Source organism: Miniopterus schreibersii (genome assembly GCF_964146895.1).
Source record: "Miniopterus schreibersii genome assembly, chromosome: 7".
NCBI lineage: Eukaryota > Metazoa > Chordata > Mammalia > Chiroptera > Miniopteridae > Miniopterus > Miniopterus schreibersii.
The window spans coordinates 18,438,806-18,465,595 of NC_138108.1; the positions used below are offsets into that span (position 1 = coordinate 18,438,806).

The 26,790-nt window shown below is 43.7% G+C and overlaps 1 long non-coding RNA gene across 2 annotated transcripts; it reads left to right on the forward strand.

Annotated features, from left to right (window-relative positions):
* LOC308559694 lies at positions 1-26,760 on the forward strand. Of its 2 annotated transcripts, XR_013999194.1 has the most exons (4): positions 2-209; positions 17,381-17,548; positions 25,846-25,975; positions 26,063-26,760. It is a non-coding gene; the product is annotated as an uncharacterized lncRNA (long non-coding RNA). The 2 variants fall into 2 exon arrangements; XR_013999193.1 differs by lacking the exons at positions 25,846-25,975; positions 26,063-26,760 and adding an exon at positions 18,182-19,404 and having other exon boundaries at positions 1-209.
* The last annotated feature ends 30 nt before the right edge of the window (positions 26,761-26,790 follow it).

Sequence of the window (26,790 nt, forward strand, 5' to 3'; positions counted from 1 at the left end):
GGGGGAAAACAAAACACAAGCCCTGATTTGTACATTTATCAATTTCTGCGGCGTAAAAACTCCCACCGTGGCGGATTTCAAACTGCCAACGTGACGCCAAAAATGGAGAGCTGGGAAGACAAGCTCGGCAGCTGATGCCAACAGTGTTTCCACCGTTCAGGCCTGATGGGCGTCAATTACCCCGAAATACAGACACCAGTGAAATGCAGGTAAGTCATTCGGAAGTGATGAGCTTTGAGTATTTATTACCTTTGCTTTTAATATACTTTATTTAGTTATACATTTATGTAATCTAATTTTTAATAATGGTTGTGTCTGACCCCTAGCTTCTGCACACAGCCGTGTCTAAGCCTTACCTTTCTCACCTGTGAAGTGGGGGCATGATAGAATAACACTTCCTGGTGAGAAGGAAGGAAGACCAGGCGCTGGAGCACACAATAGAGATTCCATGATGGTACGTGGCCCACTGGACACTGAGTGGAGAGTTGCTTGCTCCCCCCGGCTGGGCAGGGAAAGCAGCCATCTGGGAGTGTGTGTCAGATCTAAACACACACGGGAAGGGGGTTCAGAATTCCTGAGGAAGAAACAGCCAGGAGGGTGTGAGCTCAGCACCCCTAGGCCCAGAAACTGGGCCTGGCTCGATCACCACACAAATTCCAGTTTCCCAGAAAAAACGCCAGTTCAGCGAGCTGCCTCGGTCCTGCTCCACCCCTCCACTTTACAGAGAGGCCACTTAAACTGTTTGCTAAAATCAAGACCCTTCTTTTGAGGTAGATCAGGTTACTGGGCAAGGTGATTATTGTTTCTAATGGTCTGCAAACAGGTTCTCAACTGTTAATCCCTTCGGCCTCTGGGGACACGTGGACAAGGCAGAGGCAAACTCAAACACCGGGAGCTCGGGGGTTTGAAAGATGCCACAAGCATGAGGCTGGATTTAGGAGGGTCCTGTGCTAGTGAACAAGTTGAAGCTCAACTCCTGGCTCAACTCCTGGTGGTCTCAGACTCCTAGGGGGCCCTGAGGTTAAGCCAGGGGCCAGAGAATTCATAGGCACGCCAAACACTGTCCACAGAGTAAGTAAATAAGGGAAGCAGGATCGAGTGGCATTGAATCCTTTATGCCTGTCAGACTTAGAAGTCTCAGGCCACCTCTTCCCACCTATGTGAGCTTGGGCAAGTTACTTACTCTCTCTGAGCCTCAGTTTCCTCATCTGTACAATAGGGATAATAGAGGTCTCCACCCGTCCTGTAGGGTTGTGGGTGAATTATGGACAATGCGTGTAGAGGATTAGCAAAATATTTGGCATATAATAATACATGATAATAGTAGTTGTTAGTAATATTTTTGTAATACTTTAATGCTGCAGATGCTGTCATAGTTAGTAAAATGCCAATCCAGTTAAAGACATTACATTTCATCAATAGTAGCTTTTCCTTTCCATGCATTTTCTCATCCATAGATATTACAGGGGTCATAGGGAATGTCCATGGGGCGTTTAGACCTTAAGAAGGGGTCCTCATTCTTGGGGAACCACTGATCTAGCCTATGAGAGACCAGCACTTTCTCCACACACCTCAGGAGGGCCCAAGCCCATGGAAGTGTCTTGCACAGTTGAAATGGGGAAAAGGCATGCTGGGGATCGAACAGCGTCACCTGAGGTGTCAAGAAGAGAGGGGCAGGAATGAGGAGAGGAAACCTGGGGTGAGGTGGGTGGGAGGATATGGATCCCTTAAAAGAAAAACCATTTAGAAAAATACGATGTCACCAGAACATTCTTTTGCTTCTTAGTGGCATCCCCAGAAATCTTTCTGAGCAGGCTAACACAGAAGAACAATATTTAACATGAAAATAGGAAATTGTTGACACTCAAAAATAGCCATTTCGATCTGGTTGCTTATCTCATGCAAAGCCTTCCCTTAGCTCTGCGTGTTATCGGGGGGCAGGTTCCAGCCCAGTGGGCAGCGTGAGCCCACTTATGTGGAAGTATGTGCCCAGAAGAGTCTCTGGGAGGCTATTTGCATAAAATAACAAATAGCAGTTAGCACAGAGATGTGAAATTTTGATGTGGGAAAATAACTTTTGCTCACTTCATTACCTCTGTATATGGAGTGTTGCGACAGTCATGTACTACCTTTTTTTCCCTGTTTTTAAAATTTAGAGTAACTTACAATACTGACAGGAACAGCTCTTAAGCACACAGACTGATCAGTTCTAACAAATGCATACACCCGGTAACCCCACCCCATCAAGAAGCGGAACATTTCCGTCACCCACGTTCCTTCCCGCCCCTTCCCCCGGACCCTGCCCATCCCGCAGGCAAATGCTGATCTGGTTTCTATTTTGCCTATTCTAGAACATCACATAAGCCCAACCATAGGATACATATTCTTGCGTCTGGCCTGTTTCACTCAGCATAGCACCTGTGAGATTCATCCATGTTGTCACATGGGTCAGTCATTTGTTCCTTTTTATTAATGAGTAATATTCCATTGCATGGACTTACCAGTTTGTGTAGCCATCTGTCCATGGACACCTGGGCTGGCTTCGGTTTTCCATTCTTATAAATAAAGATGGGGGGGAAATTCCACGTCCAAGCCTTTTTTGAGGGCATATGTTTTCCCTGTGGTAAATATCTGGAAGTGAAATTGCTGGGCTAAAACGAACTGTTTTCTGCATTCTTGCTCAAGGCTTCATGACCCACTGGCAGGATGAAATGGAGGCAAAGAGAACTGGGGAAAAATTAAAGCTGGATCGAGCAGGAGGCAGCATTTCAGGGCAGAAGAAGCCGTGAGCTGTGGTTTGGAAGACCTCGCCCAGCCCAGGCTTCTCCTCACACTGGCTCTTTGTTTGGGGTAAATCAAGCCCTCAGGCCCTAGCTTCTTCATCTGGAAAAGAGGAGCAATACAGGCACACCTCGCTTTATTGCCCTCCAGAGATACTGTGTTTTTTACAAATTGAAGGTTTGTGGCAACCCCGTGTCAAGCAAGCCTTATTAGTGCCATTTCCCAACAGACTCAGCTGATGGTTAGCATTTTTTAGCAATCAGGTATTTTTCAATTAAGGTGTGTCCATTGTTTTTTAGCCACGGGGCTATTGCACACTTAATAGATGGCAATATAGTGTAAACATAACTTTTTTGTGCACTGGGAAACCAAAACCTGTGTGTGATTGCGGTAATTGGCTTTACTGTAGTGGTCTGGCCTAGAACCCACACTGTCTCCGAGGTGTGCCTGTGATGACAGAGACAAGGACGGTGGGAGCCGATATTTTCAGGTACACACACCAAAAATGTGCACGGCTCATTGGCAGATCTCTTGCCCTGACTCCGAGGTGGGAAAACATGGTCAGCATCCCCATCACTGAGCGTAAATGAGGGAAACACGATGCTCACCGTGACCTTCTGGGTGTGGCCAGGGAAGAATGAATAAGTGACTAGTCTAGACCCAGAAAGCTCCCCCGAGTCGTCTCCAGCTCACAGTTTACTGGGGCCGGTTTCCCATCTTCTGCACCTATTCTTCCTCCCTCCACGATCCAACAGGGCAGGGGATCCAGGTCCCGCTTTCACGTGACGATGCTGTTTAAATTCTCCAGGCGACCCGGGCATGTGAAGTAGAGCACAGGGAGCACAGGTAATAACACGGTAATAACTCTGCGTGGGGCCAGGCAGGTGCTGGAACTATCACTCTGCCAAGTACATGACTGTCTACCCGCTGTGCCGTACACCTGAACTAATACAGAATAGTACGGAATGTAAACTGTAATTGAAAAATAAAATTTTAAAAATTCACTGGTGGGAGTGGAGCCAACCATGTGAAAGATCACAGAAGGCACAGGGGGGCCCTTGAGCATTTGTAGAGAGGGGCTTGGCCAGTGAGACTTCAGCCTGGGCCCGGGCAGAGAGCAGCCTGGCCCTGAGAGTCACCGATCACCATCCACGCGGCCCACAGCTGCTCCGGCACCGGTGTTATTCCCAGTAATCTAGAAGAGACTGTGTTCTCACTCTGCATCTCTTCGATTCCCTGTAACTAGTAAGGATCATTGAATATCGAATAAATGCCTGAACCGTCCTTGCGGCTTCAGCTGGGGAGGAAAGAGGCTGAGGCAACGGTTTTGAGCCTGTGCAGGGTGGATGGCTGTGCTGCCCAAGTGACCTAATGCTGGGTCATTCTTTCCAGAGCGTTGGATTTTCCTGCTGCCAATTCCAATAAGAGGCTCAAAATTCGAAGGCCCTTCCATGAAACTTTTCCTTGTTTATAGGCAGGAATACTTTCCCTCTGTGCTCCTGCCTCTGGCAGGATTTTAAACATCGTCAGGGCAGAAAAGTCCACCGCTCAGAGTGGGAAGAAAAAGAGAGGAGACTGTGAGCATTATTATTTCACAGAATTTCCCCTCCTGGCCAGTAGAGTGTCTGTGGCTCTGATTACAATCACTTTGCCTGGGTCCATTAGTTCTTATTTAATCAAAACGACTTACTTCTGTTTTTCTTTCCTTGCTCCCGGAGGCATGGCCTTGGGAGGGAGAGGGTTTGGCAGCTGGGGGAAGCGTAGGAGCGGGAGGAAGTGGAGACTCTGGGCTTGAATTTATGGCAAAGGCCCGAATAGGGAAGCTGTCTTTACGAATGCTGCAGAATCTCCTTGGATTATAGCACCCAAGGACCAATAACACCGCTGACTTCTACTTTATTTCAAAATATAAAAAGCAATGTAACCTGGCAAGTAAGCCCAGATTCTTTAGAGTCTAGTCCTGGCCCACCACGAACCACGGTAGCTTGGACAAGCCACTTCTGGGCACCACAGGGAGCTTCCATTCAGAAACGCATGTAAAGCAGTGAGGTATTTAGATGTTACAGTGAGAGGTGCTGAGAACTAAGGTTCAGGATACAGAGAAAAGCAATTCCAGGAACTCTGCAGCTGGCATCCTGGCCCCACGCTCCTGGGCATATGTGGATTTGGTGAGTTACTTAATCCTACTTCCCCACGTGTAAAGTGGGGCCCGCATTACCTTTGTTGGAGGGTTGCTGGGAGGACTACATTAGAGAGTATGTGTTTAGCTAATGCTAGCACATGATAGGTGCCCAAATACATATTTGAGTGAATAAAAGTACAGAATGATCCACAGTGTTTGGGGAGCCATGAAGTGTAGATATTGTCAGAAAATGATCTGAGATCATGACCTCCATGACCTTAGGGACCCTGTCTGTTCTGTTTACCTGACACAGTGCCTGGCATATAACTGGCACTCGATCGATGCTTGTCCAGTGAGTTATTCCATAGAGAAGTTTAGAGGGCAAACTAAAAAGTCTGGCAATTATTTTGTCCTATTACTCATCTATTAAGTGCCAACTATGTGCCAGGCACTATGGCAACCTCTGGGGGTAAAGAAGCCCGGCCCTGCCTTTCAGAGAGCTGCAGAAAAGCTGGCTTGTAGGGCTGAGCTGGCAGGAGGGTTGGATGAGCGGGAGAAGGATCAATGAGGGAGGCTGGTGGCAGGAGTGTCAGGCAGGGCTGGGAGTGTGGCCAGAGCCGCTGGTGTGAGAGACAGGCCAGGGGATAACTCTCAGCAGGTAGGGGAATGGGGAAGGCCTTAAGATAAATTCAGGTTTTTATAGTCAGATTTCCTATCTGTGTGCTTGGCCACTGGAGAGTGGAAACTTCTTTGCCGTGGTGGTGACAGGTTGCAGGGCCCAGAGGAAGATGCTTCCTCTCATTCCAAAAGGGCAGCAGGTTTCACATCAGAGACACTCCCAGGTGGGACTCGGGAATCCCGGAGTTTGTCTGATCCCTGGGGAGCAGGGGTTTTCCCACTGCTCCTGGGGGAAGGCAGCCCCTTTAACGACCTCCGACACCTACCCTCCTTCCTTAACTAGAAACTCTGTCCTGCCCACCACAGGGGAGCCTGGGGCTCAGCTGGCCTTCAGACTCCGAGAACAGTTTCCCAGTGCAACACAAAATGCCACAGCCCGAGACCCGAGGCCCAGAGACCTTCTGAGAGAAATGAAAATTGGGGTTGGGCTAAGCCCAGAGGAGCTTAACTGAATATTAAACAAACAGTGTTCACTTATACCAGCCCAGGGTGTTTCAGTTTGTGTCTCCTTAACATGCAGTTAACTGTCCCCACTTTATTCCATAATATTTCTCTCTCAATGGTGGGAGATTTTTATCTATCCATTCATTTAACAATTATCTATTGAGAGCAAATATGCTGGAGATGCAAAGAAAAACAAGATAGAATTCTAGCTCCAGCTTGGCCGGAGTTGTTACAAAGTTCAATGTCATCACAGCCTTTGACGCAGCAATCCAACTCCCAAGAATTTATTCTAAATATATACTCCCACAGGTGCCAAGACTTATGTGTAAAAGGACAATCCCTGAACTATTTTAAATAACAATTCAAAATTAGGAACAATACAAATGCCCACCAATAGGAAGCTGATACAATAGATTGTGATAAATCTAAACAGTGAATACTGTCACTGTCCAGAAAATGTTTGATCCTTATGGGAAGATAGGGAAAGATCTCCAAGAAAGAATATGCAAAGAAAAAAAAAAGCATGTATATTACTTTTGTTTTTAAAATATGTATGTAATTATATGCATACAAAGACTCTCTAGCTTCTACAGATAAGTTGTCCAAGGTGGTAGCCACTAGCCATGTGTGGCTACTGAACACCTGAAATGCGGCTGGTCTGAACTGAGACATACCGTTAAGTATAAAATTCACAGCAAATTTTGAAGACTTAGTAGGAAAACAAGAATGTAAAATGTTTCAATAATTATTTCTTTTGATTATATGTTGAAATAACATTTTGGATATATCAGGTTAAATAAAACATGTTATTGCAATTGATTCCACTTTTTGAAAAACCTTTTTTTTTAGTATGTCTAGAAGAAAATATAAAATGACATATGTGGTTCACATTGTATTTCTATTAAACAGCTGGTACTGTTCTAGAACAGGAGGCAGCCAAAATGGGCTAAAGCCTGTTTTTGTAAAGAAAGTGTTACTGGACCACGGCCATACCATTAGTTTAGGTAATGTGTATGACCACTTCCCTGCTGTAAGGACAAAGCTGAGTAGCTGCAACAGACACTATGTAGCTGCAAAGCCAAAAATATTTACCATCCTTCCCTTTACAAAAAAGGGGCCACAGTGTGGCCCCAACTCCTAATCCATAGAAACCACAATCTACAAAGATTATCTTTAGGGGTTGAGATGAAAGCAGATTTTTTGACTTTCTTTTTTTTGGGGGGGGGCGCAGGGGAGTAAGGATGTATTATTTTTGTCAGCAAAGAAGAAAAACAATTAAAAGAAGTTACAAACCTGCTTTTAAGGGTCTTACATACTAGCAGGGGATCAAGCTGGTAAATGATTAAAGTGTCAAGGAAAAGTACAAGGTCATTGGCAGGTGTTTAGAAATGTCAGGCAGACACTGATAATAGCAGCCAGTAATAACTGAAGGCCTACTAGGTGTTGGTCACCCTGTGCGAAGATGTGTTTTCTGTACCTTATTTCATTTTACCATAGCATCCTCATGTTACCGTTGAGGAAACTGGAGCCAGCGACATAAGTAACTTGCCCAACGAGACGAGTCCAAGCTCTTCACCACGCTAGACTCTACTGGGGACTTAGCCTGGAGAAGCAGCTTGTGGAATCGAGGAAGACTTTTACTATCACCTCCCTGCCTCTGTTTCCCTCGCTAGCATTTTCATCTTATTTTCCTGTAATAGGCTTGAGCCTGAGGAAGACACTGTGGGGCTGTTATTTTTTGGAATATATTAAATGCCTTTAAGACTCTCTTCATTATGAGCATTAACCTGCTCATAAAATACTACAACCATTCAGAAGCAAAAAATCACTTTCCCGTTCTACACCTTCCTTCCCCCCCACTCTCTGTGCCCCAGCTGGAAGGTGGCCTCCCCGACTTCATACCTAAAACACATGTAATGCTTTTAGCAGAAGCAGCACATGATGCTATTGTCAGGAGACTTACTCTTACCACTTAACAACAGAGCACAGACTTCTCTACGTGACAGCACTCCCAATCTACTTAATTTTTTAATGAGTTTAAAATAACCCGCCTGTTATTATTTTAGTAACCTCCCTTTTAAAATGAAAACATCAATTGAAGTTCTGATCGATACTAGAAAAATAACTTTTAAGAACCACTTTTACCCCTTCGGCTTTGCTTTCGGGAAGTGGATTTGCATTAATGATTTCTCTGTGGGCACAGCAGCAGGCCGCGTGCAGCTCTGGATGTGCTGGGAGCATGTTTCCCGCCAGCTCTCAGTCTGTAACAGTCTGCAGACAAACAGCCAGAGACACACCTGGACGAGGTTGTCTTTGGCCCCCATGTACTTGCTCAACAGCAATGTTATACACCTGTAAAACCCACGATAATAAAACCCAAGGCAATTATGACTTGTCCGGAGAATGTGAAGTCGTGTCCAGGCAGGGCAGGCTGGGGAGGAAAGCCTTAGTGTGTTTCTCTTTTTCCACTTTTCCAGCCACCGACCTAGCTTGGGCCTCCACGCCTTGTCCAGCTTACACTTCCCAAATCATTGTTTTGTGCCTGTTGCCCCTGGTTTAAATACCTGAACAAAATTCCAGATCTTTATCTGGGCGTCCCAGGTCCTCCTCAGCACTGCTCCAGCCGACCGCCCTGCCCTTATCGCTGAGTTGCTCCATAGGCTCGTCTCCCGTCTCCAGCCACAGTGGCCCTATTTGCCCCAGCTCACCTTGCTCACTCTGAATCCAGCCTCTGAAGAGAGCCCCTGCCCGGCAGGCCCTTCCTGGCTCCCGCAGGCTTCTGTCCCATTCAGATCCTTCCCTCCCTCAGGTGAAATCCATCCGAAGACTCCTGGTTCCCTCAAGCTCAGACTTGGCCTTCATCCCAGCATCAGGTTGTTTCCACGTTCACCCCCTGTGCATGTGATGGTTTGGATGTGATCTTTGCATATAAGGATTCTTTACAGCCTCAGCTAGACTGGAGAAGGCGAGAGGGACCTTCTCTCGTATCATTTTATGCATTCTACAAAACGCACCTGAGCACCTTCATATAATACTTAGTTGTTAAGTGTTGGCACAGAATGCGCAGAACCTGACACCTGTGATCCAGTAGGTCATGGTGATCTCTTTCCGGAATCCCAGACCCCATCTGCCTTCTCCCTTGGGCACTATCACACCATCTTCAGTTAACAGGGACTTGGAAATGCTCCACGTGAATGCTCAAGCCCCCCCCCCCCCCCCCCCCCCGCTTCTTCTCTTGCTTTGTCATAGTTGCATGCTATTTCATCCTAAGGAGGCGCCATAATTTATTCAACTGTTCCCTAGGGAGGGTCATTTGGGTTATTGCCAATACCCTACCAGGAAAAAAAATGCTGCTCTGAATAATTTTGTACGTCTGTGAATATTTCCATAGGATAAGTTCCTCAAGCTAAAATGGTTAGAACAAAAGGCATGTTCATTTGTAGTTTTAATATGTATTTTCAAGTTGCCTTCCCTGAGGAGCTATAACAATTTACACTCTCACCTGTAAAGTTCGATAGTCATTATATTTAATGTTTTCAAAGTATTCCACTGAACAGAAGAACCATGTTGGTCAAAGCATTCCCTTATTTTTGTACATTTAAGCTCAGTCCCCATTCAATAGAAAAACCAACTTCCAAAGTCCTAGAAACCGAGAACTTGATCCTTTGACTTATAAATCACACAGCTTCTCCCTGGAACAAAAGAAACTCAAGCACCTAACTCTATGTACAGGAATGCACTCCAAAAAATGTATAAAAATAACATTTCTGTAAATGTAAACAAACAGCTAACAAGAAGACACAGCATAGTTCAGTAGAAACGAGACAGATTTTAAGGGTCAAAAGGTATAATTTTTCATCACTCTCTTATAAGCTGTGCGACTTTGGACAAACCTCTTAACCTCCCTGAGCTATAATTTTCCCCTCTGAAAAAGAATCTAGTAGTATATGTTTTGACATGAGTACACAGGTATGAAAAATTCATCTACCTCAGTTGGTAGCCAGCTGAGGAACCAGGTCTGCATACTGTTTCAGCCCCAGTATCCAGATAGTTCCTGGAATGCAGCGTGTAACCAATACGTAATGAAGAGATGAATCATATTGCATCCACTTGTCCACAGGATAGGTGACTTGTCCAAGGCCAGGCAATACACAACCAAGAAAAGTTAAAGGTAGCCAAGAGGGAGGTCAGACAGGTGCACTGAACGGCCAGTCTGAACTATTTGCTCTCCATCTGACCGAACACTTCGTAATTGTCTCCAGCTTTGCTTCACTCCAAGTGGAGGGATGTCAGGGAGGTGTCTCCTGTAATCCATCTTCGAGGTTTTATCCCTCCCTTACTTGCCCATGGATCCCACACTTTCAGGTCTCTGAAGAAATGAGACTTTATATCTGGCCTCCAAGTCTACCTCTCAGCTTTCAATCAAACATATTCTTCAAAATCATGCAATTCCCCACTCCATGCTTCTGTCCCTTTTATGGGTATCACATTTCATTTATACCCAAATAAAATATCCTCTGACTTCTCTCCCATCTCTTTCTTAACTCTCTACCAATGAAGTTCTAGGACTCATATTAACTTTCCAACATCCTCTCAAGCTCTCATGGTTTTGAGTTTGTAAGTCAGCTCTGTAATTTTATGATAAGACCCAGAAATTTGAAATTATCTGCCCAAATTTAGAGAGTAATTAGGGGCATGAGTGGATTTGAACTCAGGTCTTCAGGTTCCAGGTCCAGAGCTTGTTCAGCAGTCCATTCCCTATGCTCACTCATCACAATTTGACATTTGCAAAGTGCTTATGTTTCTAGTTGCTCATATAATCATAATACTCTCAGAGGGCATGACCTCAACACAGTTGCTGGGGAGCGAACCACCTCAAAATTCAGAGGCTTAAAGCAACCATCGCTTCCTACTCCAGCTCCTGGCCCTGCAGTTCACGTGAAGGTTGGCTGGGCAGGCCTGCCCATCATGGCTGGGTTTGTTCGTGCATCTCTGGTTCTGTTCTAGGCTGGGCTGGGCTGGGCTGGGGCAGCTTCCTTGGCGCAGCTCTGCCTTACATATCTCTTGTTCCCATCCTGGGACCGTGGGCCAGCCCAGGCGTGCTCTTCTCATGAAAACCGTAGAGATGCAAGAGAAGTCCAGTGATGCAAGCATGCTTCCAAACCTCTGCTTGTATCACATCTGCAGACGTCCCAGTCAGAATCGGTGGATCATCTCTAGACAGAAAGAACTGCAGAGTCACATGGCAGAGGGTAGCAACGCAGGGAGGGATGAGACCTGGGGCACTTGTGCAGTCTACCCGGTGTTCACACGTCAAGCCTTCTTAGATTCAGCTAATTTGTCTTCTTGCCTCCGAGCACGGGCGGTGCTTAAAGCCCAGGTACCCGAGCACAGGCTGAAGTGAGCCGGAGCGCGGAGGGCCTCCCCTCGCTGGTGACTTCAGCACAAGGCTGCGCTCTGGCTGCCTGGCAGGGTAAACAGAGGGAGGGTGACAAGCCGGCACTGGCTCAAACCTCCGGGCTCCGAATCCAGCTGCCCCCACCCTAACGGCTTCTTAGAATGTGATTCACTGCTCTAGGGAGAGAAAAGTAATTGAGGGTATAATTTATATTGGGAAAATTGCTCTGAAAAAAATTAGAGAGCAAAAGACCCAACACTCTGGCTCGAAGGGAGTTTCATAGCAAAAGGCCAGGGCGACTGAACGAAGTAAGTAAAAGGACGTGGGGGCCTGAAAGCAGATAGATATCAGCTGGGGGGGATCTAAAAACGGGGGGGGGGAATGAACAATAACAAGAAACTCCAAAATAATCTTGGGGGGGAAATGGAACAGCAATAAGCCTCACATTTTCTGAGATTCGCTTTGCTCTCTGAAAGTGCTTAAGAAATAAGACTTACACCAAGTTTTCAATGAAGGCTTCTCCAAGAGATTTCTCTCACACCCTACCCCTTCCATTGCCAGAATAAATATGCTAGAAGGCTGATCACATATGACATGAAATCCAAACAACTGAACGAACTCAGGGAAACCCGAGAGGACCCCGTTTCCAACTCAGATAACTTCGTGACCGTCAGTTCTCTATCTGCTTTAGATTAGAAGCTCACTGTACTTGCAGAGACTTTTATAATTATACGAATAACCACATTCACATGTGAATATGCTATGAAGGTTAAATTAAGTAATAATAGTAACACCACTGGCCGCAAGTTGTACTAAGAAAGGCCACAGACTTGTACATCTGAGGTTTGGAGGTCATAGGCCAAAGCCCCTTCCTGCCAAGTGAAGACCTTACCACCCCCAGGTTTGGACTTTCTCTAATTTTCTTCAATCAGCTTGTTAAGTAAGGCATCCAAAATTTTCTTTCTTGGCTCATTTTCTCATCTATAAAAGAAAGAAGTAAAACTGCATGGTCATCAAGGTCCACTCCATCTCACACAGGTAATTCTCTACTTTTTCTCTGCTACTTTCCCAGCTCATCCCACTGAGGAACGAGGGAAATCAGGGTGGCATTAATCTTTGTTCAGGTATTTCATAGCAGAGGTTGGCTGGCATAGGTATTTAAAATACAAAGCACAACAGAGATACAGCAAGAAGAATCTCAATCTGCAAGGTGAGCTTTGCCAGGTACAAACTGCGTGCCCTTGGGCAAGTTACCTCATCTCTTTATGCCTAGGTTTCTCACCTGTAAAATGGGGAAATAAGAGAACCTGTTATCATTGGGTGTTGTGAGGATTGAATGAGACAATGAGTGAAGCATTTAAACAGAGACTGGGTGCCTAGAAAGCATTCCATATGTTTATTCATCATTATTATCTGCAAATGTGATTTTGGCAATTCTGAGGATGGCAGGTTTTCTCTGAGAGGTGAGTGCTGAGAAAAGTTGTTAATAAATGAAAGATCTTGTTTTAAAAAACAACCACCTTTTTATTATTATTTTTTAATCCTTGTTGGCTAGCTAATGTGAAAGCGTAGCTTGGGTTTCTTCTTTGCTTTCGTGTTGGTTTACTTATATCTCTACGCATCTGGTTCAGTTCATTATACCTTCAACCAGTGAAACAATTGCTGTCAATGGTAGCTGCACATTGGAATCATTGGGGAGCTTTAAAAATCTCTATGCCCCAACTGTCTATGCTGTCAGAAGTCTGGGTAGTGGGGGGACGGTGGGGGGGGGGGGGCGGGGGAGGAGGCGAGACTGGAAGGGAGCCTGATGCGTGCCTCTGGGCTGCTCGTGATTTCTAATTCTTGAGCTGGGTGGTGGTTACACAGGTACCTTTGGTTTGTAAAAATTCATTGCAATGTATATTTACATCATGAGCACGTTTCTACATGCATAGTATACTTCAGTAAAAAGTTAAACGCAAATGTCTATGCTGAAGTTGCACTGAAAATCAATTCAATCAAAATCTTCAGGGGCGGGACCCTGGTGTCAACATTTTTGAAAAGCTTCCCAGGTGATTTTCATGTGCAGCCAAGATTGGGAGCAGCTGCCGAGGTTCTTCTGGCCACTGTGAGCCCAGATCTTGGAATTGCCATTCAAGCCAATTGTAGAAAGCCAGGAGTCAGTGGGGTTGACCTAGGATTTGTTTAGGCAGGGCTCAAGTCCAAAGGCTCCTGGGCAAGATAGTGGGGGCAAGAGCTCGGGACCTGGATAGAAATCTGGGATCAGTGTTTGGGTCTCTCACTCATCGGCTGAGAAACCTGGCTAGTCATGTAGGTAGCCTCACAGAGCTGCTACTTCCTCAACTGTTAACTGGGGCTCACACCGGCTTCTCATTGGGTCCCATATATCCCTTCCCACATATCAGGGGCTCCAGACGTGAGCTATTATTATAAGATGTTGCAAATTTTCAAGAGACCCCTGCAAAAAAGCCTTTTGTCCTTGCCTCTGATTTCCAGCAGAGAGGCTAGGCAGTGTTGTGACATTTTCACCACTATTGCACCTACCACTCTCTTGCACCAAACCACTAAGGAAGGAAGAGGCACTGATTTGAGTTTCTCTTGCAATCAATGACTTGCTCACTGCACATTAATTTGACCCAAGAGTATGTGGATGGAAAACTGGCCACCATGTGGCTACCCCATCTTCAGCATCTGGGTGTTCCCTTTGGTGGGCCTTCATTAAGTCAACCTAGCTTTGCACCCTTTCAGAGAAAACCAGTTTCTTTTGTCCCTGCCTTCTGCTTACCTCCACCAAGATTCCTAAAGTCAAAAAAATTCTTCCTTATATGCTTCCCAGATCTTTATTTTACCTACATTTCCTTCTTCTCTTAATCTTTGGGGAAATGAAGAACAGTCCTGCGCAGTGTAACTCCTTCATACAGTTGAGCATCATTAATATGCTCTTTCTTTTTTCCTCCTTTGTCCCACATTTCAAAATTTGAGGAATTTTGGATGGCTTCCCTGAACATTCTTCATTTCCCTATATTCTTTTCATAAATGTGGCTCCTCAGAAACATACTTCTCTTGAGCACTCAGTAAATATTATGGGATAAAGATTTAACAAATGAACTCAACAGCACTTAGTGAGATTTGCTGCATAGAAGATTCTGGGCTGGGTCATGGAAACCATTAAGTCTTGCCTTAAAGGAGCCCACATTGAGGTAGATTAAAAAATAACGTGAGCACATGATGGGCTGTCAGATGTTCTGTGATATAGTTACAAACAAGCCAGCCAAGGCAGCATGAGGTCAAGAAGGTAACTCCTGTAAGTGAAAATCACCAGAGTTGCTTGGTATAAAAAAACTGGGTCCCTAGTTGAAAAGGGTACCTGGGAAATTGGGATCATCTCCATGTCCACAAACAGTTATAACTTGTTTTTCTTTTATTCTTCCTTACAAATGCCATTGCCAATTCGAAGTTTCTTATGTTAGTGTCAAAGAACTTTTTAAAAACGTATATAATTTACTATCTTTAAAAAATAAACCAGAGTTGTTCATCTCTGCTTCTGTGTTAGAAAGACTGGATTGGTTGCATAATTTTGTTAGAAAGACTTGAATACTTTGCTAGCCTTAAAAAAATCACTTATTTAATATATCATCAAGGATTAAGAAGCAATGATATATCCAAAAAGTAAATCTAAATCTTTCCTTCTCACAAAGGTGGAAGCAATGCCAAGGGAACTGATAGAGAGGCAGGAAACGTCTGCAGATATTTGGTGCCGATGGTTTGGGCTGACACAGAGCCAGCAGTCACCTTCAAATGCTAAAAGTACCACTCAGGGCATCTCCCCAGGATTTTTCAAACTTCTTTCTGGAGTCCAATGATCTCTTCAAGTCTTGCTTCCCAGATGTTTAAACACCCTTTTAGATACAATACCAAAAGCATGATGCATGAAAGAAAAATTGGTAAGTTGGACTTCATTAAAATTAGAAATGTCTGCTCTGTGAAAGACAATGTTAGAGAATAAAACTTGGAGAAAAGATTTGTAAAACACATATCCGATAAAAGACACATCCAAATATACAGAGAGCTCTTATAACAGCAATAAAAAACCCAACTCACTTAAAAAATGGTCAAAAGATCTGAACAGACACCTCCCCAATGAAGATACACAGATGGCAAATAGTGTATGAAAACATGCTGTACATCATAGGTCATCAAGGATGTAGCCAATGTGCCATTGTGGTTGGGGAAAGCTGTGCAGGGGGGGCGGGGGGGTGTGGGGACTCTGTACTTCCTGCTCATTTTTGCTATAAACCTAAAATTATACTAAAAAATAAATTATATTAAAAAAGAAAAAAATGTGGTACCAAGCCACAAAAAGACATGAAGGAACCTGAATTGCATATTGCTAAGTGAAAGAAGCCAGTCTGAGAGGCCACGAGTTATATGATTCTGACTATGTAACATTCTGGAAAAGGCACAATTGCAGAATAAAAAGATCAGGGATTGCCAGGGGTGGGGGCGGGGGTGGGGAACGGATGATTTGGTGAAGCCCAGGAGGTTTTTAGGGCAGGAAGCTATTCTGTGTGATACGGCAACGCGGATGCACGGCAATATCTGTCAAAACCTGTAGGACTGTACAACACAAAGAGTGAATCCTAACGTAAACTTTGGACTTTCGTTAATAATAACATTTATATCAGTTCATCCATTGCAACAAACGTACCACACCGATGTGAGATGTTCATAACAGGGGAAACTGAGTGGGAGGACGAAGGGATCAATGGGGACTCTGTGCTATCTGCTCACTTTTCTGAAAACCTAAGACTGTTCTAAAGGACAAAGTCTAAGAATAAAAAAAGTGCAGCCCACTGTTTGACCGGTTCATGACACACTTAAACAGTAACCTGTCCCTGCAGAGTCCCTTTGGGCACAGGCAATGATGCAGCAAAGTGATCCCCCAGCCAGAGCGCGAGTAGGAGTGATGGAGGGGAACAGACGTGGTGTTTGCTGCACTGGGCTCCCCTCTGTAGCGACAACCAAGGGGTCCCTGAGCCCAGGCAGGCAGCCCAGGGAGCGTAGCACCGCTCTGAGAAACAAACCACACTGGAGATTTGTTTTCATCTGTTTTAACAATTTATCCTAAATAATAACTAAGTAATTTGTCCTACATGAGCTTCAGTTTTCCCACTGGTATAACTGAGCATATTATTTCTTATAAATGTTGCTGTGATGTTTTCAAGGTTTCCTTGAAAGCCTTAACAAAGACATCAAAACATTCTCATTTACTATTAGAAAGATGTGCAGGATTGTCTATGACATGTTATTAAGAAAGGTGGGGGAGGCGTTTTCTTTAGAATACTTATTTTCAAAAGCTCTTCTAGGCATTAGACATACTCTTTTATTAATTTCACTGCTCTTATTCCCCTACTTGCCTGAAATTTTGTCTAAGATTTTATACCTTCCATGAAGTATATGGACCTCAAGGGTGGTGGTTGTTTTTTAACCTTGCAAATAAGTTCTGTTGAACAGGCCCTGTTGCGCTACTTGTTGCTATTGATAGAGTTTGTCAATCCACCAGTGAAAAGCAACCTGTCCCCCTGATACATAGCAGCCTTTCAATAATGGTGCTTCTGTATTGAATTTTAAAATCAGACATGAGAGGCATTTCTCCCACTTGGGATTGGAAAGTGAAAATTCAGCAGGAGAAAATAAGATGCAGAGCTGAAAAAAATGAGTTTGAGTCCACAAAGTTCTAAGAATCACATCTGTTGGGGAAATATTTAGCAGACCAGAAAACAAGTGAAATGAGCCCAGGCTGACAGAGACTGAATGCTCTCCCTAAGCCCCAAATAATGACTGCTTTTTCCTTCTGCATGGAGAAAAGGGGTTAGGAAGACATTTCAGGTTGAGATTCACTTTGAATAGTTCCTACTGCATTACTCTCTGTGACAATATTCTTTTTCCTCCCCAAGGTGGCCCTGCAGCAGAAGCTGTCACCCCACCCATTCAGTCTCATCTCGGTATGAAACTGTCCCAGCACCAGTGTTCAGCAATGCAGCTTTGAGAATTGATAGAAAGCAAGACCGAATGGAGCTCTGGGAATGCACCCCCAAACAAAAAGGACTCAGGTTGCAAGAAATGTGAGTTAACAGTTATTTACAGCAGGAATATATTTTTGGTAATTAAAGCCTAATGTGGACTCTGTTTGGGGGGAAAGATAACATTTGTTTTCTAAAAATTAGAGAACATTTTTTAGGGGGAGTGTTTTCTCTCCAGCCCCCCCTTTAGAGCTAAAGGCACTCTTTAGATACAAGTTGTTTCTTCCCATAAATTCATGTAGTAGAAGTTTCAAAATAACTGGCAATTACACAGAATTCACAAAATGTTAAAGGCAAATGGGTACCACAGGACCGTCTGGTTGAATTTCTCATTCTACAGTTGAGGAAAACGAAGTCCAGAAAGTTTAAGTGTTATGCCCAACGGTACACAGCAGGCTCACAAGATAAGACTTGAATCCGTGAACTTGCCAGTGTTCTTTCCACTACACTGTGCTCCATGTATCAGCATCACAAGAAGACACTCATTGCCTCTTGCAGAATTTAGAAACTATTTTTTCCAAGCTTGGAACTAAACTTACGACTAATTAGAATGCCGTGCTTCATCACCTGTAAGTCTCCAGCTAAAACCCACTGCTCTGTGTCCCAGCACGAGAAGGCTTCTGGGTGACCAGCTCACAGAAAGATTATTGTCTCAACTCAGTTCTCTGTGTCTAGGTACCCACAAAATGGAAATCATTTTACTTGGGGAAGGACAAGAGGACAAGATGAGATAAAAAGGAACCATGTTTAAAATGGATGAAAGGAAGTACTTTTTTTCCCCACTACACACAATTGACCTGGGGAACTCACTGCAGCAGGATATTAAGATCAATGGTGAAGATTTGTGTTTTAAAAGATTAGACATTTCACATGCATATCATCAACAGCGAGAACTCGATGGGATAAAAGTAGGATGGATGAAAGTTCTCAAGCTTCAGTGCTTAAGTTGATCACCAACTGGGTCAGGTAAAAAGGAAAAAAAAATCTCTGCTTGGTCATCTCAGATTTCACAGGAAGGCAGATTTGGGATATTCCAGTCATCACTACCATGTAACGAACCACTCTAAACTAATGGTGTAAATCACCAGGCATTACGTTGTGCTCATGGATGCTGTGGATCAGCAGTTTGGAGAGGGCACAGCAGGGATGGCTTGTTTCTGCTTCCTGATGCCTGGAGCTTCAGCTGGGAAGACTTGAATATCTGGGGGTGACTTGAGGCCAGGGACTGGAATCACCTGGAAGCTTTTATACTCATATGTCAGACACCTAGTCTGGGATGACTTGAAGGCTCACTCTGCTGGGACTATCAACCGGAGTATCTACATGTAGGTTCCAAGGAGTATCACAGGAAGAAGCATTTCAAGAAAACAAGTGTTGCAAGAGAACCAGATGGAAGCTGCCTTGTCTTTTGTGACCTCTCTGTGGAAGTCCCATAGCGTCACTTCCAACATATTTTATTGGTCAAAAGCACCACAAGCTCACCGAGATTTAAAGGGAGGGGACGTAGGACCTTCTACCTTCTCTCCCCCAAGGGGTATGGCAAGGTCATGTGGCAGAACACATGGGATGCGAGAAGCATTTGCAACCATCTTTGGAAAATACAGTCTCCCAGGGAAGGGGTGGGGGATGTGAGATTGCATGAACACACAATCTAGTGGGGAGAAAAACACAATGACACATGAACAGAAAATCATATGACAATAAAATAAATTTTGAAGTAGTTATTTTCCCCTCTTTTAAATGCTCTCATAAGAATTTTTTCCCTTTAATAAGAGTCAACACATTTAAATTTTTTCATTTATTTTCTGTCTTCTCACTAGATTGGAATCTCTCTGTGTCTAGTTCCTTGTGCCTAAAATACTACCAAGCCCACAACAGGTACTCAATAAATATTTGCTGAAAGAGGGGCTGAGTAAAATGCTGTGATAGAGGAGTGGCAGAAGGGCTGTGGGAGTATACAGGCAGTAACAAATAACAGCTTGACAGAAGTGATATTTAACTGGGTCTTGAATGATTCTGAAGGATGAATAACAATATTTCTGGTGAAAAAGGGGGAATACATGTTTGTCCTTAAATCTCCTCCAGAGACTTCCATTAGCTAAGTTCAAGTGGGCATATCCTCACCCTAAGTGTACAGATTGCACATAGTAGTTACGATGTGACAGAAAACACTGATTCAATTGGCTTCTCAATAAGCAATGTATTATATCATACAACAAGAAGTCTGGAGGCAGGCAGATCAGGCAGCCTCTTGCCATCCTTTCTCAGTGTCAGCTTAGGTCTTTTATGGTTGCAAGATGGCACGTGGTAGGCATCACATGCAGACAAAATAATACCTAATAGGGAAGACCACTGTTTTTCCTTTTGAGTAAAATCTTTCCCATCAGCCCCTGACACACTTACCTCACATTGGCCCACCCTCTTATTGGCCAGAACTGTGTCCCATGCACATGTGTAACCTAGATACTGTTAAGAAGGGGAGCAATGTGATCATAGGGAGCAGTCATGTGTTACTCCTTGGGACTTAGACTATAGCTCCTGCCTCTCCTGAAGCACATGGCTATACAGAAAATAGTAGATTCCCAAACAAAACAAAAAACTTGAGTTCTGTTAGGAAGGAGAAAGGGGAGATGACTCTTGGGTAGGTAATGAACAGTATTCATAACATTAAGCTTGGAGAAGGTTAGTATTCTGTTTTCTTTGTAGATAAATATCACCTAGCACTTTTGTCTCTTAACTTTGGTGTTTTTTGCTCATTTCCTTTCTCCTTCTGCCTTAGTAGATTTATTAGTTGAATAAATCCAATACTGTATAAATGAAAAAGTGTGATATGTGGAGTGTAGTTTGAATCGAGTTAATTAAAAAATACATTGATTACGAGATTCAAGATGGCGTCAGTTTGAGTAGAAACTACATTGACATTCTCCCAGGACCAAACTGTAATTACAACTAAAATACAGAAAAACCACCCTGAATAATCAACTGCAACTGAAGACCAGCTGGGGAGCACCCTCATAACCAAAGATCTAAAGCAGAGACTGCATAGAGACTGGCAGGAAGTGGGGAGGAGCAAGAGGGCTGACTGGGCTCCCACAGGCAGCAGCTGAAGTCCAGAGGGAGATCTCAGCTGTTGGGGGTCCCATTGAGAACTCTAGGGCCTAAACCCCAAGCTGGGCTCCCCAGCCCAGAGCACCAGAACAAAGAAATGTGCCCACCTAACATCTGGCTATGAAAAGCAGCAGGGTTTCTGTCTGCCAGGGAGAGATGGCTGGAAATGCAGGCACCCTCTTAAAGGGCCAACACACAAAGATTAGTATGCAGCCACTCATCTTGGACTCCAGTGGAGACAGAGTGGATCAGAGCTGTGCGAGGAGAATCCGGGGGGGGGAGGGGATGGCTGGGAGAATAGATCTCAGAAAGTACCCATCTGGACTCTGGTGCTGAGTCATTCCTCCATATGACAGAACGTATTTTCTCAGGCAGACATTTACCTTCCAAGCAATTTTTGCCTGGGGGGGAAAGCAATTGCCCCACCCTGCTGGAAAACCTCTGGCCCACCCTGTGTGGTTTCTACAGCCTGAGGCTCCTTAAGAGACTGATAACAATCAGACACTCCACCCTGTGGAGTTTCTAAAGCCTGAGGCTCATTAAGAGACTAAATAACAGCCTCTGGGTGCTTTGAGTCTGCCTGATTTGCTTCTGGACCCAAGGCCTGGAAAAGCAGACCTTAGTGCACATCTTGGTCCTGTCCAAACACACACAGCCCCAGCAGAGGAAACCACAAGCTGTGGAGTGTGGAAAACTTCAAACAGGGTACTCAAGGCCAGTCATAAACAGTGTCTGACATTGGCCTGAACCAGAGACCATTCAAAAGACTGAGAGTTCTAGCAGATCTACCTAATATAATAGAAACAAATACAAATAAGCAGCAAAAATGGGGAAACAAACCAACCAAAAAGCCCTAAGTGAAAGAACAAAAGAATTCTCCAGAAGAGCTAAATGAAATGGAGATAAGCAATCTATCAGATACAGAGTTTAGAATACTGATCATAAGGATGCACAACATGAAAAAGCATATAGAAACTATGAAGGAAATTAAGAATGACAGTAGAAATAAAAAAACCCAGCAGATTAGGGGAAGCTGAGGATCGGCTCAGTGAATTAAAAGAGAGGGTAGAAAAAAAAATCACTCAATCAGAGATCCAAAAAGAAAAAACAATTAAAAAACAGGAGAACAGTTTAAGGGAGCTGTGAGACAACACGAAATGTAACAATATTCACATCATAGGAGTGCCAGAAGATGTAGAAAGTAAGCAAGGGTTAGAGAATCTGTTTGAAGAAATAATGGCAGAAAACTTCCCTAACCTGGTGAAGAAAAGAGTCACACAAGTTCAGGAAGCACAGAGAGTCCCAAGCAAGAAGAACCCAAAGAGGTCCATACCCAGACACATCATAATTAAAACGCCAAAAATTCAAGACAAAGAGAGGACCTTAAAGGCAGCAAGAGTAAAGCAAGCTGTTACCTACAAAGGAACTCACATAAGGCTGTCAGCTGATTTCTCATCAGAAACTCTACAGGCCAGAAGGGAATGGAATAAAGTATTCAAGGTAATTCAAAACAAGGATCTGAAACCAAGACTACTCTATCCAGCAAGGCTATCATTCAAAATAGATGGTGAAATAAAGAGCTTATCAGACAAAAAAGGGCTAAAGGAGTTTATCACCACAAAACTAGCATTGCAGGAAATGTTGAAGGGGCTGCTGTCTACAAGAGACCCACCTCAGAACAAAGACTCACACAGGCTGGAAAAAAACCCCACAACTTCTAGAGGACTTTAAAAGAGAGATTGACAGCAATACAGTTATAGTAGGGGACTTGAACACCCCACTGACATTACTGGATAAATCTTCCAGACAAAAAATCAACAAGGAAACAGTGACTCTAAATGATACACTGGATTAGATGGATTTAATTGACATTTACAGAAGATTCCACTCCAAGGCTGCAGAATAGGCATTGTCCTCAAGTACACATGGGACATTGTCAAAGATATACCACATGTTAGGACACAAAACAAGTCTCTCCAAGTTCAAAAAAATTGAAATCATATCAAGCATCTTCTCAGACATTTACACAATGGAATACTATGCAGCTGTAAAAACAAAGGATCCTTACCCTTTGAGACAGCATGGAGAGTATTATGCTAAGCGAAATAAGCCAGTTAGAGAAAGACAAGTGTCACATGATCTTACTCATATGTGGAATCTAATGAACAAAATAAACAGATGGACAAAATAGATCCAGAGACATAGAAACATGAAAGAGACTGACAAATCTCAGAGGGAAGACAGGAATGAGTGGGTGGGTGGGGAGAGATTAACATAAGAATTTATATGCATATACGCATAACCCAAGGACACAGACAATAGTGAGGTGAAGGCTTGGAGGGAGGGGTACAGGGTGGAGAGGATCAGTGGGGGAAAAGGGGGGACATTTGTAATACTTTCAACAATAAAGATAAATTTTTTTAAAAAAGACACAATCCCCCCAAAAACTAAAAAAACATTGATTAGACAGAGTATACTTTCCGGTAAAAACGTTGATTCAATGCTTCTGCTACTCCCTGATAGCCTAGTCATGGCCAGCTGTCTGTCACTTGTACTGTGCTCTCTCATGGACTTCTGCCCTTTACTTGTACTTATTCCTCTGTATAGGAAGTCCTCACTGTTTTTTCACATGTAGCGGATATGGAGGATTGCCTCTCCAGGCCTCAGTTCTATCCTCCTAGTAATCTAGTTGGAGAGACCGGAAACCTCAAAACCACATTTCTCAGACTCCCTTGCAGCTATGGTCTGAATCTGAAATACATTTGGTCAACCAGGTGCACTCCTGTAAGATTTGCAAGGAGGAGGCACCATTCTGTTGTTATTGTTACTGGCAAGCCAGATTAGGGAAGTAATGTTAATAGGCATTTAATGTTGTTGGACCCCGTGTCCTGTCTCGGCGTCTGATGACCAGTTTCATAGGTATGAAGAACAGAGGCGGCAGCAGCAGCCTGGCTTCTGGAACATAGCTCCTATAGTGGGCCCTTGAACTCAAGAGTCCAGGGATAGCTTCATGACTTTTGTGCCTCCAGCTAGTCCAACAATTTTGTAAGCACCTGCTTGATCCTCAGTATTAAATCTTTCTCTGCTTAAAATACCTAGAGTGGTTTCTGTTTCCTATACTAAACCCTGACTGATAGATCACCTACTCATATTCAGTCTTTGAAACACAGCCAGGGTCCTCCCTGAGCCAAGAGGCTGGGCTAGGTGCCTCCTCTGCACCTCCACGATGCCCTGCCCTGTAAGTCCATGCCTCATCATGTTTGCACCCTTGGCACCAGCGCTTGGCTCATGGCATGTACAGTGTCAATATTCACTGAACTGAAACTTCCTCTGCCAAGATACCAGGAAGGTTCTGAAATCTAATCTAAGGAGCGTCCTACCTCATGCCTGGTCTGCAAATCCCAAAGAATAAGTTGGCTCTAGACTTACCGAATTCCAGATGAATCCAGAGCCTGTAGTTTTTCCACACATTATCCCCCACAGACACTAGAATTGAAGATTTGCCCTGGACCCCAGGAAAGGGATGCTAAGTTGTTTATCTTCAGATTTATTATCTGGTGGTTCTCAGGACTCTCTACTTGCTGGAACTACAATGAGACTTGCAATCAATGACAACATAGGTTTTGGAGTCAGGAAAACCCAAGTCGGAAGGTGTGTAACCTTGGGTAACAAGTTATTTAATTTGTCTGAACCTCAGTTTATTCATCTATAAAATGGGGATAATCACATCAACCTTACAGGATTCTTGGGGGTAAAAGAGGTTATATGTGTAACATGCTTAGCACAGTATGTGCATTATTGGAAATGCTTCACACACATCAGTTGCTGTTATTGTGGTTGTCGTTGTTAACTTAAGCATCACTGTACCACAATTCTGTTGCTACAAAATTTTTTCTGCAGCCCAGACTTCTATGCAATTAGACTAGAATGCATTTTTCTAACACCTTCTCCTGAGGTATTCCATATTATATATTGGTGTGATTAACCCTTTTTGCAGAAGATTCAGCCAGGCCCGAGTTTGGGGCTATTCTGAGGCAATAAAACAATCTATGTCAGTGGTTCTCAGCACTAGCTGAATATCAGCATCACCAGGACAGTTAAAAACAAAACGGCACCAAAAGCAAACTAACAAACGAAACGAAAAAACAATGTCTGGGGCCCAAACCCCCAGATTCTGATTTAACAGGTCCCAAGCACCAGCGTTTCTTAAAGTTCCCAAGGTGACTATAATGTGCAGCCAGGAGCCACTGCTCAATATGGGAAAGATTAGTACATTCATTACTCCGAGGGAAAAGACACAGGCTTTGAGTTTCTGTAATCTCCACCACCACGGAGGAAGGGAGAAGACTGAAGATTAGAGTTGAATTACTCTGCTTCTAACGTGAGTAAGACACTCTCATTATGAACTTGTACAAATGACTCACTATGTTAATCCTCTGGTGAGTGTCTTGGTTTCTTGTCTAGAGGTGTTTGATTTGATGAGAACTAATCAGAAATACTCGAGGACATGTAAGGAGCTGGCGTGAAAATACCTGTGAGGGCTTCGTGTTGGCTCACAGGTGTCTATCCTGTGCCAACACTGCACGCTCTTGGCTGGTGGTTGATGTCAGGTGTTTGCACTTCGATCCAGGGCAAGTGAACTGATCCCTGCTTTGGCATCAGATTTAGCTGGGATCTAAATGCTAGAGATAGCTGGTGACAGCTGAGAGTGTGCTCAGACACAAAGTACATCTAAAAAAATGTAAATTTTTTTTTCATTATTAAAGTAATATACAAAAGGAGCCCTGGCCGGTTTGGCTCAGTGGTTAGGGTGTCAGCCCACCAACCCAAGGGTCTCGGGTTTGATTCCAGGTCAAGGGCGCATACCTGGGTTGCAGGTTCAATCCATGGGCCTGGTCAGGGGGAGTGTGGAAGGCAACCAACTGATGTGTCTCCCTCACATCGATGTTTCTCTCTCTCTCCCCCTCCCTCCCTTCCACTCTCTCTAAAAGTCGATGGAAAAAATATCCACAGGTGAAGATTAACACACAAAAATACAATAATATACAAAAGGAAATATACAAGATTGGGAAAACAGAAAAACAGAATAAACCATAGTAGATAATAACAACCAAGACCTGTATAGACCTACCAGGTGCTAGACAAGGCTCTAAGCCTTTTACCGTATAGATTCATTTACCCCTCAATACAACACTATGAGGTAGATAACTATTTGTTACTCCATTTTACAGATGAGGAAAGAGGACCTGGAGCTGTTAGTTGACTTGTCCAAGGTGGCACAGCTATTAAAGGCAGAGCCAAGGTCCTGACTCATGCTGCATTTAACAGGGCATGGTCAACCTTAGATACAGCTCTCATAAGGTAAGCTGTATTCAAGGATTCAATGCCAGTTGCTTAAGTTTAAAGAGTTAATCTCAGTTGTCATTAATTCATCCATTTGTCTCACAGCTTAATTGAAGGCATCTAATCAAGACTGTTCCTGGCTTGATTATCAAGATATTGAAGAGTATACTAAGACTACTGTCTATTCATTCCTATAGCATTAAACTCTCAAGTGTCTCAACAGAATAATACATGTATAATCAACACAAGTTTAGTAAGATTAAAAATGCTGTAACTATTCCCTGATGACAGAATCCAAAACCAACACTTTAAAACTTTTGGAATGTCACTCACTTACTAGATGGGATGGTTAGTTAGCATCATCGTCTGCATTTTCACCAATTAATAAACACACCATGGACAATAATTTAAGTTGAATTTCATGAACTTGGCTTTGTAGAAACATGTTTAATATAGCAGTAGTGTCTTCGACTCAGAAATTGGTGTTTTTTGGATAGATGGATGGATGGAAGGTATATGAGTAAACTAATAGACTAGAATGTTTGACAATGTTCTGGGTGCTTACAAATGCATCTTAAAAATAATTTAATGTTGCCTGGCCGGCGTGGCTCAGTGGTTGAGCATAGACCTATGATCCAGGAGGTGGAGGTTTGATTCCCGGTCAGTGCACGTGCCCAGGTGGCCAGCTGGACCCCCAGTGGGGGGCGTGCAGGCGGCAGCCGATCAATGACTCTCTCGTCATTGATGTTTCTATTTCTTTCCCTCTCCCTTCTTCTCTCTGAAATCAATAAAGATATATTTTTAAAAAATGATTTAGTGTTATCTAGCTTGTT